Source organism: Eurosta solidaginis, chromosome X, assembly GCF_040869045.1.
Source record: "Eurosta solidaginis isolate ZX-2024a chromosome X, ASM4086904v1, whole genome shotgun sequence".
In the NCBI taxonomy this organism is placed as follows: Eukaryota; Metazoa; Arthropoda; class Insecta; order Diptera; family Tephritidae; genus Eurosta; species Eurosta solidaginis.
In genome coordinates, this window is record NC_090324.1 from 78,906,993 (window position 1) to 78,922,985 (window position 15,993).

At 41.3% G+C, this 15,993-nt stretch overlaps 2 pseudogenes; one reads left to right on the forward strand and one right to left on the reverse strand.

The window, feature by feature from the left end:
- Nucleotides 1-5,522: 5,522 nt before the first annotated feature.
- On the reverse strand, nt 5,523-8,325 carry LOC137235021 (elongation factor 1-gamma-like; annotated as a pseudogene).
- On the forward strand, nt 8,324-8,984 carry LOC137235022 (PI-PLC X domain-containing protein 2-like; annotated as a pseudogene).
- The last annotated feature ends 7,009 nt before the right edge of the window (nt 8,985-15,993 follow it).

The window sequence follows — 15,993 nt, forward strand, 5'->3', positions numbered from 1 at the left end:
ACCGATACGAAAACAAACGTATCTTGGTCAATGCCCAATTAAAAATTCTTTTTAGTTTAAAAGCAGTTGAGAGCGAATGCGGTAGCTCCATTAAAAAACTGCAACGTGAAATAAACAATTGTATCTCAGCGCTTCAATGTCACAAGATTCACATATCAAACCGGGATGCAATTTTAACGTATTTGTGCTCCACAAAACTGCCAGAAACCACACTGGCTCTATGAGAACAAACCATAGAAAATAAAACAGAAATTTCAAAATGGGCCGATATGGATAAATTCTTATCCAGCAGATTCCAAACGTTGGAAACTGTCGTAGATATAAGAGGGGATACGGTTTCAAAACCCTCTAAGCCACATGCTTCTCGTTCCGCGGCAGATACATCGTCGAAACGATTAGGGTCCTATCAGACAAGTGCAAGTGTAGCCAAACCTACGTGTAAGATGTGCAAAAGTCATGCACATCGAATTTCAAAGTGTGAAAAGTTCTTACGTTTAACACCCAATAAACGGTTTGAACAAATTAAGAGCAGCCGTGGGTGTATAAACTGCCTTTCTGCTGGCCATTCGGTGACAAAGTGCACCAGTCAAATAAACTGTGCCACATGTCATTTAAGACATCATACGCTGCTTCATATTTCGAATCAGCCAAAACCAACAAATACTTCTGACACTATCGGAGCATCTACCTCACGGGAAGCTCAAATACGACGCAATGCTGAAAGAGAAAACGCTCCGATTAATAATGTGAACTCATGTTTCGCAAACACAAATAAAGGGGTATTACTAGGGACAGCTCAGGTCAATATTCATTTTAATGATGTTGACTATTCGGCGAGAGCCCTAATACACTCGGGATCTGAATGCACATTCATTATCGAGAAACTAAAGCGCAGAATTAATCTGCCATCCAAACACCTGCATGCCCAAGTTTCGGGCATTAATAATACAATGTCTGCACAAGTAAAAGGAGCGTGCAACATACAACTGCGGTCACCAACCGACCCATTAATAGAGATCAATACGATCATGCTGGTTTTACCACAACTGACAGGGAATCTTCCAACTTGCCGAATAAATGCAATGACTAGGCAAGCATTCCCTGACTTAGTACTGGCTGACAAACGATTCTTTGTCAATGAGCCAGTCGATCTAATTCGGTGCGGAGACATATACCCCCAAATTATGTTAGGCGGCATTAGGAAAGATGTGCTAAACACATTAATAGCTCAGGAAACGGTGTTCGGCTGGATTTTGACAGGCCGCACAGATGCGGTTGATACAAATAAAACCCTAGTTTCATATTTTAACGAGGTCACGTTAGACAAACAACTGGCGGCTTTCTGGGAGATAGAGGAAATTCCAAAGAAGAGGAGCATCAATAACGATGACACTTACTGCGAGGAGCTATACAGATCCACAACAGTTCGGAACAACGATGGCAAATACATAGTCTCCTTACCCTTTAGGAAAGAGTTTAACTTAGGCCCCTCATTAAGAAGTGCGTGCTCTCAATTCTATCGCAACGAGACACGACTTGCGAAAAACCCAGTCCTTCAAACGGAATACAATAGAGTTGTATCCGAATATGAAACTTTAGGGTACATGAAACAAATAGGCAATATTTCGCCAGACTCAAATGACTGTTACTTTCTACCTCACCATGCTGTTATAAAGGAGGGAAGTACAACGACAAAAGTCAGAGTCGTATTGCATGCATCTTGTCCTACCACTAATGGCAAAAGTCTAAATGATGCCTTATATCCAGGTCCGATTCTTCAATCCGACCTGACAATTCTTATACTACGTTGGCGGCTATTCAAATACGTATTTAACAGCGACATAGAGAAAATGTATCGCCAAATAAGGATCAATGAAGACCAAGCAAAATATCAGCGAATCATATTTCGCAAATGCCCCGAAAACCCAATTAATATTTACGAATTGAAAACAGTAACCTATGGTGTTAATTGTGCTCCGTATCTTGCGATTCGGACGCTGCACCAACTGGCTGATGACGTGGAGACATCGCATCCGATGGCAGCAGATATCCTGCGAAATTGCATGTACGTTGATGACGTACTCGCCGGTGGACACAGCATCGAAATTGCAATCAAGGCAAGGGACGAGATATCATCGGCATTGCAATCGGCAGGTTTTCCATTGCGAAAATGGACGTCCAACTGCAAGAAAATTCTACAGGGTATACCGAAGCAACACTTATTAAGCGAGGATTTTCTTGAGTTTGAAGACACCAGCATGGTAAAAGTACTCGGTATCAGATGGAACGCTCATTTCGACTACTTCTACTTTGCAGCGAAACCATTTGATAATAACCCTACTGTAACAAAAAGGTCAATACTGTCTGCGATAGCAAAACTTTTCGACCCTCTTGGCTGGTTGGCACCAGTCGTAATTGTAGCCAAAATTATAATGCAAAATATTTGGTTGGAAGGCACGGGTTGGGACGAAGAAGTATCACCAACTACTCTAGATCGTTGGACCGCATTTATGCAAAATTACGGAAAAATCAACGATATCCGCATACCGCGATGGGTTCATTTTACCCCAAAGGACAGCGTCGAAATACACGGATTCAGCGATGCTTCGGAAAAAGCATATGCCGCCACTGTTTTCCTGAGGGTACAAACGAAGGATCAAGTCTTCACCAACTTGCTGATGGCCAAGACGAGAGTAGCCCCGGTCAAAACTATATCATTGCCACGATTGGAACTCTGCGGCGCAGTCCTACTTGCAGAAATAATAGAGTCGGCCATAGAAAATATGCAACTTTCCAATATTAAAGTAACCCTTTGGACAGATTCGACTATAGTACTGGCATGGATCCGAAAACCACCATGTTCGTGGTCAACGTTTGTGGCACATCGAATAACGAAAATCATCGACAAAGTTGGAGACAAAGTATGGTGGCATGTAGACTCTGCGTCAAACCCTGCAGATTTGGCGAGCAGAGGCCCCCTCGCTTCGGATCTAATCGACAATTCGTTGTGGTGGCAGGGACCTTCTTGGTTACAAGAAGACAACGAAAATTGGCCAACACAAGAAGAAGATTACAACACGAATATCGAAGAAAAGAGGGTGAAAGTTCATGCAACATCGGTCAAAAACAACTTTGATCTTCTGGATAGGTTTTCCGGTTTACCAAGGGCTTTGCGGCTTATATCCTATATTCTTCGGTTTTTCCAGAATACGCACCCAACAACTAAAGCCTCCTTTAAAAATGATTCTCATTCGATAGCCTCTGACGAAATAGAAAAAACAACACGAAGATTGATAACAGTATGCCAAAGGCAACATTATCAAGAAGAGTACGCAAATTTGAGGTCAGGAAAACTAATAAATGGCAAGAGTGAGATTTTACCCCTGAATCCATATTTAGACGAAGAAGGCATCATTCGAACTGGGGGGCGGACTGGGACATCCAAAGACATGTCTCATAACGAAAGTCATCCCATTATCCTTCCTTACACTTGCAGGTTATCCAGACTTATAGTTCAATCCTCTCATGAGACCACCCTGCATGGAGGGAACCAGCTGATGCTATGTCATATCCGCAATCAGTACTGGATCCCACGAGTTAAAGTCATGATAAGGTCGGTTATCCACAACTGTAAAGTCTGCACTATTTACAGGAAGCGGACACAAACGCAACTTATGGGGATCCTTCCGAAAGAGCGCACCACCTTTACTAGGGCCTTCACAAACACTGGGGTGGATTTCGCGGGACCATTCGATATAAAATCCTACCGAGGGAGGGGATGTCGAATTTCAAAAGGATATGTTTGCCTGTTTGTCTGCTTTTCGACGAACGCCATCCATCTAGAAGCGACAAACGACCTTAGTACCGGGTCCTTCCTAGCTGCCTTCGCCAGATTCGTATCCAGACGAGGCTGTCCGAAAAACGTTTACACCGACAATGGTACTAACTTTGTCGGAGCTTCTCGATCTTTACGATCCGAGTTTAAAGCATTTCTGCGTGAAGCAAGGGACGGAACGTTGACTAAATATAGCCATCACATTATAGAATGGCATTTTATACCGCCAAGCGCTCCTCACATGGGAGGTTTGTGGGAAGCGGGGGTAAAAAGTTTTAAGACCCACTTTAAAAAGATCGCGTCCGATCATAAATATACCTTCGAAGAGCTTACAACCCTCTTATGTCGAATTGAGGCCTGCCTTAACTCGAGACCTCTAAGTCCCTCATCCAACGACCCTTCCGACCTGGAGCCGCTTACTCCAGGCCATTTTCTCGTAGGTGGGCATCTTTTAGCTCCACCTGAACTCGACTGTAGTGAAAACCCTGCCTCCATTGTAAACCGATGGCAACAGATGAAAGCCCTACATCACACCTTTTGCAAAAGATGGAAATCGGAATATCTCACCGAGATCCAGAAACGGTATAAATGGAAACATCCACAATCCAACTTAAAACCCGGGGATCTATTCGTCATAAAAGAGAATAACCTACAACCAAACGAGTGGAGAATGGGCAGAATCGTCAACACACATCCAGGTTCCGATAACCGTGTACGTGTTGTTGACGTCAATACAATTAAGGGACAAATTACGAGACCAATCGCGAAATTGGTACTACTTCCGCACAACGACAAAAAAAATGAACTTTAATCCCAGATAACCCAGCTCTCGTTCACCCCAAAGGAGGCCAACACACAAATAACCCAGCTCTCGTTCACCCCGAACGAGGCCAACAAACCAATAACCCAGCTCTATCTGCCACAGAATGCTTCTTCCAACAATTGCGTTAGTGCGCCGTTGCCACCACGCAATTGTTCAGAAGATAATTGAATGTAGGCATTGACCCCAGAATTTTGGTCGTATCGTCACCAGAATATCCCCGTACCTCTCCCATCACACCATGGGTATTTATCTCACAGCTGATGTCACGCTGTTTAAACTTTTTCCACATTATTAAATAAATAATAAATTAAAAATTGCTTTAAATGGTTGTTTTCATCCATTTAAAGCAATAAGGGCTAACAAAGCCATCAAAAAAAGGACATCAGCTGATTTCGAAACATGCTTAATGATGGCAGCGTATTTCATCGGTGTGATCCAACAGCTATTATTGACCCAAAACCATAAAACCTTTCCACCAAAGTAAACCCCCAGATACCACGAAATCTATTCCTTGTGACTCGTTCCCAACGAATTTCCACCCTGTATTTATCAGCGTCAGCGAATTTCAAACAAATCAAGATTACTTTTCAACTTTTATTACAAAAAAAAACAAGAACAGCTTATTTTCGTTCGTAGTTTTTCAACACACTACGCTTACAAAAGCGAAAGACTTACAATTTTTGGAACTACAAAAAAGAGGGCGTTCGACCTACAGTACGCTTTGATATTTAATGTTGTGGATGACTGAGAAAGGCTATACTATGCATGCATTGAGTTGGTTAACTTTAACTTTAAGCGGAACACTAATCAAGCATTCAAATCTCAGTTTATTTTTATGCAGTTACTTTTTCTTGTATATTGTAATTATTTGAACATTTTACCCTGATTGAATTTACGTCCATCCTTATCGGTACCTGTCCAAGAAAAATATTGTGGCACTAATTTTTTAGTTTCTTCCGAATTGGCATCCAATTTCTTCCATGCATAAGGATAGGATAGGATAGGTTAGGTGGTAGCTGCCCTGATAAGGATAGCTCACTTGGACAAAACGAAGGTCCGTTGTGATACCACATACACCAAAAATAACGGTGACCTAGATCCAGCTACTTAGAGAATCGTTGGGTAGCAACGATAAAGCTCCGAATGATACCGATCTCAACTTTGGATATATCCTCGGGAGATCCAAGTGAGTCGCGACCGAAGTACTTTCGCCTAATTCTGGCAAAAGCTGGACAATCAAGCATAAAGTGATTTGGTGATTCCACCTCATCATCCTCCATACAGCTGCAGCAGGATGGAGTTTCCAGTATATTGAGACGTACCGCATGGATACCCATGGGATAGTGCCCTGTCAAAACCCCAATGACCATTGATAGGTGAGCCTTAGTGAACCCAATTATTTCAGCAGACCTCCTACCATCCATTTTCGGCCAGAAAGATCTTGCTACCCTGCAAGACGTGGTATCCGCCCAACGTTTGCTGAGCTGATTCGAGGCCCAGCTATGGAGGAGCAATCCACAGGTGGCCAGCGGGATCCCGAAGTCCCTACAGCCATCTTCATCCGGTTCAGTTGTACCGATGCGGGCTAAGAGATCCGCTTGACAGTTACCCGGGATATCACTATGGCCCGGGACCCAGATAATCTTAATTGTAAAATAATTCGATGCAATCGCAAGCGAGGTCAGGCACTCCCAGACCACCCTCGATCGCACTGTAGTTGAGCTCAAGGCCTTGATAGCCGATTGGCTATCAGAGTAGATGTTAAATTCCCTAACCGTGGTAGCACTGGATAGCATTCCATCCACCGCATCCTTAATCGCAGCAATTTCCGCTTGGAATACACTGCAGTGATCAGCCAACTTAAACTTGCGGCTTAAATTTAGCTCTTGACAAAAGACCCCCCCACCAACCTTTCCATCCAGCTTTGACCCATCCGTGAACAAGTTAACCGGTCCCATGCCCCAGATAATTCCTCTTCCCCAATCCTCTCTCTCTGGAATAACTGGGGTGAAGGTTGTATAGGGAGCTGTTATCGGCATACAGTAGTCCGTTCTGTCCGGGATGAAGTCGAAACTGGTAAGAAGGCTAGAGTGTCCGCGGTCAGAAAGTCTATATCCCATATCACGAAGCCTGACCAACGACCTTGCCGCGGCCGCCTTTCCCGCAATATCTACTGGGTATATGTTCAGCATGACGTTCAGTGCCAAGGTAGGCGTTGTTCTGAGAGCGCCACTGATACCGATCAGCGCCGTCCGTTGCACTGACACTAACATTTTGGAGGTGCTCGCCGTGTCCAGTGCTTTCCACCAGACCAGCACCCCATATAGCAGAATCGGTTTGACCACCATCTCATAAAGCCAGTGTACTATTCTTCGCGAGAGTCCCCATCTCTTCCCGATAGCTCCTCTGCAGCAGTACAAGGCAATGTCGGCCTTCCTGGCCCGATCTTCCACATTGGGTCTCCAGGACAGTTTCTTGTCCAAAACAATCCCCAAATATTTAACCCTATCAGAAAATACCAACGGTACCCCTCCAATCGAGGGAGTTCTGAAATCGGGCACCTTATATCTTCTTGTGAAAAGGACCAATTCCGTTTTTCCCGGGTTGACCGGCAATCCACATGATTCAGCCCACCTAGCCACAGTATCCAGGTAGCCCTGAAGAACATCGCGCAGGGCGCCCAGAAATTTGCCTCTGACTAGGATAGCGAGGTCATCTGCATAGGCAACCACCCGACAACCATTGGCTTCCAGCTCCACAAGAAGCTCGTTGACTACCACAACCCAGAGGAGAGGAGATAGGACACCCCCCTGTGGCGTGCCCCTGCACACCTTCCTCTTAATTATGGCCCCTCCCCACTCCGCTGCGACAATTCTGCCGCATAGAAGTTTGCTAATAAATTCAACCAGAGCCGCCTCGACTCCTAAACCCACCAGAGCTCTTTCGATTGACCCCGGTAAGACATTGTTAAAAGCTCCCTCGATGTCTAGAAAGGCACCCAGAGCATACTCTTTGTGTTCTAGGGACCCCTCTATTTGCTTTACAATCGAATGGAGAGCCGTTTCCGTCGATCTGCCCTTGCAGTACGCATGTTGTGAAGCCGACAGTAACCCCCGAGGTATCCTTTCCCGTAGGTACAGGTCAATCAACCGCTCAAACGTCTTAAGAAGAAACGACGAGAGACTGATTGGCCTGAAATCCTTAGGTGATACATGCATAACAATCGTAATCAATTTGCCAATCGGGTGATAGGGTGAAGGCTAATTCATGACCGCGCCACACCCAAACACCGGATATGGTACTATCATTATCCTCACCAAACAGGCGCACTAAAGCAAAGGCTTGCTTACGCATTTCATCGAGACGTTGAAACATACCAGTGATGAGAGTGCACGACACAAACACTCTTGTAAGCTCACTATTATATTTATATTCACCGAACCAAATAGAGTAATTTTCTGGATCAAATTTTTGCCAAAAGTAGGGAACGGAAACAGATTCATCGTCGTTGGAGTATGAACGTTTGAAATCATCGAAATTGAATGTGCCTATTGGGAGTGAATCGAAATGATTTAAGTAGTTACGTGTCAAAGGATAAGCAACTATTATATCCAACTGTCCACTATAAATGCAAATAGTATAATCATTTAATAATTGTGCTATCCATGGTGCAACCGTGTTCACTTCCGAACCTGCTACACAGTGCCCCCATCATCAACCTTGCTATACCCGGATCTCATGACTAAACGACGTATGGTATAAAATCGGGAGCCGAACCCGCCCCAGACGCAGAGAATCCTACAAAGTGGCTTAACTTTTGTCTTCCGTGGTTTGTACGCCGTTGGGCGAAACCCCAACCTGCCAGCGTATGGAAGCACCTAAAACTAGGAATACGATATTTTGATTTACGCTTGTGTCAGAAGCATAAATTTTTTTGCACATGGTCTGTTTGCCATTGAAATATTTGAACCTCTAACAGAACTGAAACACTATTGGGTATCAAATAAAGGCGAGGTTTGCATTTTGGATTTTCAACATTTTTATGATATGAATGTGTCACATCACATGAAATTACACAGCGATTTGCTCCAATTATTTGGTCTCCTTTTATACTCAACATGTGAATTCACATTAAATAGATGTCGCGCATTAGGTCGGCAAATACTTTTAATTTATCATCGATGCCCGCTGGTTTTTTTGCCAAATGAATTTTTATCGCGTAAAATTTCGCTTACCACTACCTACGCCATTTGGGCACCTCTTCGACAACCAGCTACCTCGATTGTGACTCTAAGAGCCTCCCGCTATACTTCTATGCTTGTATAAGCTCCGCTAAAGTTGGCCCGATACACTGAGCCTCATTGCAATTGTTAAATCACGTAGAGAGAAACAAAATAAATCAATGAAACCAGGTCGTTGTTAGTGCATTTACATTCAAAATTTTGTAACTGACTTCAGATCATAACGAGCGGATAACGTCCAATAATAAACTTACATCCACACACTCATTTTCCATGAGCCACACTTTTCATTTATCCACAGCCGAAAAACCGTTCATGGCCTATGTTAATTTCACTCATAGTGGACGTTCAATTGTTGATATCATGGTACGAGTATTACGAAAATTCACGTCTGGCTTTAGCAAGAATAACAATTTTACAAACGGCATAACAACCAACTTACCACTTACCATCGAAAAGTTTTAGCACTCAACAGGACGACAACCTTTTCATCAGCAACATCAGCATTAAAACACATTGTCGTTAGTTGCCATTTGAGTTGGTCTTGCGAAATTCCAATGCAGAATTATCAACCAGCATTTTAAAACCAGCAAACAAGCGCAGCAACCCAACTACCGATGCTACGATCAAATAGCCAAAAGTCCAACAATGTTGTGCGCAACATCCAAGTAAAATTTCGCTTACCAGCTTTATTGAGAACCTGCAAAGAAAGACAAGAAGGAAAAGAAAAAAGGTTAAAATTAGTAAATTTTACTACACGAACAGTAACTATACTCACCGCGTGTTTTAAATCAATGATTTTTTTTCCATTCAGGAAATGGAAAAAAAAAATTGTAACAAATGTCAAATGTCTACACTTTTCTTTTGACAGTCATGCACGGCAACACCGACATTAGGCCTCATGCGCAATCATCTCGCACACTACACGTCACGTACTACATGCCGCACTACACGTCATGCACCATACGCCGCACTACACGTCACGCATTACATGCCGCACGACATATCGAGCACAACACGCCACACATGTCGCGTATCACATATCTCGACCAATCATTAATTTGATCGAGATTTAAAATACTTAATTCCACGAATCTCAACATTATCGACAATACACGTCAAAAATAATGTTGAATGGTGGAAGTGCAACTCTGTAATACCTTTTCAGACAGGTTCGGAACCGTTACGTGTGGTGGCAGGCCACTTGTTGTGAAAACAAAGTTCACCACAAATCAAAAGTAAATTTTAGGACTACCCCGGTGACATCTACCGACATAAATCAAATTACAAAATGTACTGAAGGCGCTAAAGCAACAGCCACATCGCATGGATGCGTGCGAAATTCGTTTTTTCTTCCTTTCTTTGCGCGCATAAGTATTTACTTATGGCCTTTAATTTTTTATTTCAATACAATTTTATTTCAATAAAAATGTTTTTTTTTCTTCTGCGAAAATATATCAGAGATAATTTTTTTTGTTTACGCCACCCAAACAACATTCCGCCAACCTCAATTTGGGCATGATCAATGATACCAATATTCTTTCAGATCATGACCCGTTACCAAACCTTATTGGCCAAGTCAGAGGGAGGCGCAAAACGTTTCGACGTTGCTTGCCAGCTCTGCGGCAGGGATCATAGCCTTAGGATCTGTGCCGAATATCGAAAAAAATCCACAGAAGAGAGGTTGCGGGCAGTACTTCTGCATAAGTACTGTCCAAACTGTCTGTCGCCTTTCCACCGCGTGGACAAATGTAACAGCAAGTATCGCTGCAAGAGGTGCCAAGAGAAGCACCACACCGCGCTTCATTTAGATGAGCGTCGACCGGTAAGCGACGACACGACCACAAACGGCGAAGACAACACGTCCGAGGATGCGTTGTCGATCAACCTCTCGGGGCCGGCTAAGTCCTGAGCTCAGCAGGTGGAGGAAGAGGAAATGGAGGAAGAGAGAGCGAAAATGGAGGAAGAGCGAGCAAAAACGGAGATAAGACCGTCAACGGTAAATCATGGGATGCGCAGTTTCCGGCCGCTGTTACAGCATGAAAGAAGCGCGGCGAAAGCAAACAAACCTCGAAACCAACAAAATAATTGGCGGCACCGTGAGGTCGGACCCCATCGAAACCCAGCTAAATCGTCCAAACTCGCAAGGCAGCAACGGCGAAAGAAATCGACGCCATACTCTCTTGAAGCCCAAAGTACAATGAAGCTAACGCGCGACACGCCGGAAGGCTTCCGGACAGGGCGGCTGCTCCAGGCTTCACTATCGCCCATCATGCGGCCTTTCGTGCCCATTGCGCCGACGGCCATCGTACGAATCGAATCGCGTGGGCATTTACACCTGGTTCAGGCTATTATTGATCCCTGCGCCACCAGCACGATCGTCGATGCGGAGCTGGTACGCGACTTACAATTGGAGCGCCAAGGGCATGGACAATGCACCCTCATACTGCGCGGCAAATTCGGAGCGTCGACACGCATAACAACCCAAGCAGCCGTCGTCGAAAGCCATTTCCGTTTGAGTCCACCGTCCAATGTGGACCCCAAGATTGCCGCGCCCTTTGAGTTCAAGCGGCTGGCAGATCCGCAATTCTACCGCTCATCACCGGCTTACACTCGGCGCTGACATTTACGCCGAAATAATGGTGAGCGGTACACCGGCATCGACAGTTGGCGGTCTCCTAACCCAACCGACCGTGTTCGGGTTGGTGGTCCCGGGAGCCTGCCAAAAATAAATATCCGACTTTCACGCCTCACACATGCGCCATCTTATATATATTTAAGTAAATATGCACGGAATTTAAAACCACGTACGTATATCTAATAACTTCTTTTCTTTTTCCACAGGAGAGCGAAACGTGAGGTCAACCATCTGGCGTGCAGTGCTTGCAGTCCGCATCTGCACTGCCTTCTTTCATTACACCGCCTTACTGGACGTGCGATCACGTGGCATCCCCTTTTTTTTAATTTTTTCTTTGTTGCTTACGGCAAGGGGGCCGGTATGTTTAGGCCACAGGCCTAAATATATCTCCCTCCCCCTCGTAACATAACTTTCTTTGGTTATTTTCTTTCGTTACTACCACCCACATATTCTTGTGATCACTATACACACAGGCATGTGTGAGTGGTAGTACGTATGTATCCTAGATTTACCGCTGTGAGCCCGCGGTACAGCAACTTTGTTGCCGGGAAACTCAACGAAGGAGCTGTATCGTGGGTTCATTACTTAATAATTTCCTAAAATATTTTTAATATTTTAACCTTTCACAACATTTGTTAACATTTTCCTTAACACTTGTTGTATTTATACACATTGAATAAAAAAAAACACTGTGAATAGTTTTATTAATACGAAACCTTTTTGGTGTTTTTATTTTTTTTCTTCCCTTTTTGTTGGCCTTAACTAATCTTTAACAAATACGTGGGTGCGCATTTGTTCATTACCTTTAGCAGAGCTTTGCCGTTCAGGAGAGGATCGTTAAGTGGGGGCCCTACATTTTTAAACGACCGCAAATTTTTAAATGTCTCCTCATATTTCTAATGGGTCCTAGACTTCACCCGAGCTGTTTTAAAGAGTCCCATAGATTTCTGATCAAGCAACTGCTCCCCAATCTCCCCACCCACCCCCCTCTTTTTTCTCGTCTACAAAAAGGAGTCGATGGGCACTTGTAGTACCGCCCCCTTTTTTTCTCGTCTGCAAAACGGGCCTGTCGGGCACCCGATCATGGGAAGATTGTTAACTAAAGGTTATCTTAATATTGAACTCATGATTTTCCATTATTGAACATTTTATTTGTCTTTTTATTAGGGTATAAGATTGTATGTACATACTCACGCATATGTTTGTTTGATTGTTAGTTTGTGTACACATGCTGATGCTGGTCCATATATATATTGTAACGAATATTAGCAACACTAAGAGGTACTGCCATCTCTAGGCCGATATTAAGCAATGACGTCAATTCACATCAATAATTCAAACATTATGTCTACACATACGCGTGCACGCGGCGGAGAAGCAACGCACAAGCACATGCAGATATCTTATCTGAAATGGTCCTAAAGGTATGCAATTGTGATTGTGGAAGTGTCGCTCACACATACAAGCGCATGGCGTATGAGAGAAGCTATAAAAATTATGCATCTGTAGTTGTAGCTGAGAAATTTATAACTAACTAGTAAGTTCTGGAATTAGAAAAGCCTAGAAATATGCAACAAGGATGTCGGACAGTATAAAAGGGCGACAAAAGTGGAGGCAAGAAGTCAGTTTCATTTGAGCTATCAATCAGTTTGGTTATTAAGCAAGCTATTCTTTGCAAAGTATAAGTGTTATTGTGAAGTAATTTAATAAAGGCCATTTTTCCATTATTCAATATTGGAGTTATTTATTCAACAGTTTAGCGATACGAACGTTGGCAAAAGATTGCAAATCGGGGGAATAGCAGTAAGTTCGTTACAATATGTATGTGGGAATTTCATAATTCCATTTGAGCTCCTTAAAAATGAGAGCATATACATAAGTTATATTTTTAAATATGAATATTGAACATTTTGTGTAGGTACATGTCATCACATATGTTTGTACATGGGAATTTTATTAAACCACACTGATAAGAAACCTCAACCGTACAACATTGAAGCATATTTATATGTATATATATGTAAATAAAACTTCATGCTGTATTTCATTTAATTAAATTCGTTATCAGAATTTTTCGTAAGTATTAAACACAGAACACCGATCACTTCCCATTTAGTTGAGCTTTACAACTATTCCAAAATTAGCTACCCGTTGAGTTAAACTTTAGCCTGCGCTTCCAAAATCGGAGAAGGAAAAACAAAAAACAAAATTTTTTATTAAGATTTAGATCTTGAGCCGACAAAAACATCAAAAAAGGAACCAAACATAATAAAAACTCTAGAAAAAAGAAAATAAAAAAATAGTATTTGTGTGCGAGTATTGTAACAAAGAAATTAAATATGATCGCAATTTAAGACGACATATTAGAAACTATCATGCGAAAGAAGTGAGTTGCAATGTATGCAAACAATAGTTTAATAACATTTAAATGTTGGTAGCACATAAACGTTTACAACATACAACTAACGCGGATGACCCTATATATTGTGATGTTTGTGCAATTAATATCGCAAAAAAACTGTGGTCATATCACATATGGACTAATACACACAAACAAAAGGCTAGACAGAACTTCACTTCTAATTTTAAAAGCATTAAATCAGTATTTAATAATCGAATCGGAACATTTGTATTTGAAAATAATGTAAAAGAGGATTTGATTGTTGAACACTTTTTTGCAACAATAAAAAGAGAACTTTGTAAAATTTTAAGAGAAAAACTAACTCATTATCAAAACATTAAGTTTAATTGCGAGCAGTTTTGTAAATATATTTTGATCAAAGAAGGCGTAGAGTGTTTGATGGAATTGAAATCACATCAAACCAAGATGATTTTGCTTGAATCAACTTCTACGGAAAATGATATTAATCTGTTTTACGAGGACCAGTGTGTTATTTTATCTTCAAAAATGTGCGAATTTCAAGAAAGAGATAGTGGTTGGTCACTAATTGAGATATCACATCTAGAAGCGAATATAAATAAATATGAGCCTATTAAAGGTTCAAAATATATACCTTTACCACCAACAATTCAAAACAAATATTCGTGTATAAATATTCAAAACACAGATGAATGATGTTTCAATTGGGCAATTATATCAGCTCTATATCCTAGAAGCTGTCACACAAATATATGTTCATCATATGAAGATGTGATAGAATTGCGAATCAATATTACAATCAACTTCCATAATCTAAATTTTCCACTTGCGGTTAAACAAATCAAGATATTAGAAGAAAACAATCCTGGCATTAGTGTCAACGTTTTCGGCCTGGATAATACGACTATAGTGGGCCCATATTATTTTACAAAAGAGGAACGAGAACATCATATAAATGTATTGTTGTTAGAGGACATTAACAACTTCCATTACGTTTGGATAAAGTACAAAGTTCGCTAAAACAACTTTTATTTTTATATATTTTCAGATTAATACGCAGTCAATTAACCAAATTTACAAAGAAAGTGTTCGCATGCAACACATGTTTAATCCACTTCCATACAAACGAAGCTTTAGCATACCACAAGGATCATTGCAATAAAATAGTAACAGAGATGCCTTCCGAAAATGATGAAGTATTAAATTTTAGAATTTTAAAAAGCAATTGCATGTGCCCTTTGTTATTTATGCAGACTTTGAGTGTATTCAAAACCAATAGATATCAAAAATTCTAGCAAAGTTAAATCAGTTCAAAAACATATTCCTTAGGCTTATAGTTACTATATCAAATGTTCTTATGACAACAGTTTAGATAGTTTTAGAATATATAGTGGTGAGGATTGCACAAACCATTTTTTTTTTTAATTTAATTGAAGATGTTTTGAAAATCTATGGTATTATAAGTAAAAAAATACCGATGATCCCTTTAACTCCCTCTCAAGAACAATTTCATAAGTAATATTCAAAATGTCATATTTGCAATGAAAATTTTAATGAAGATGGCAGAGTTGCAGATCATTGTCATTTAACTGGTGAATATAAAGGTCCTGCTCATAACAAATGCAATTTAGAATGTCAAATTTCGCGCTTCGTGCCAATATTATTTCACAATCTTTCGTCCTACGACTGTCATTTGTTTGTTAGAGAACTTTCGACAAAACAAGGCGACATTAAAGTTATTCCCTTAAATAAAGAGTTATATATATCCATATCTAAGAGAATATATATAACTGAAAAATATTCTATCCAACTTCGTTTTTTGGATTCACAGAGATTTATGCCATCTAGCTTACAAAGTTTAGCAAGTTACTTAACCGATGAAGATTTACATATTGTAAAATCAGTTAATAAAAATAATGATGAATTTACATTAATGAAACGTAAAAGTGTATTTCCTTATGATTACCTAAACTCGATAAACCGTTTAAAAGAAACAGAACTACCTGCTCGTTCATTTTTCTTTAACAAATTAAATAATGAATCGTGTAGTGCAGCTGATTACGAACATGCTCAAAA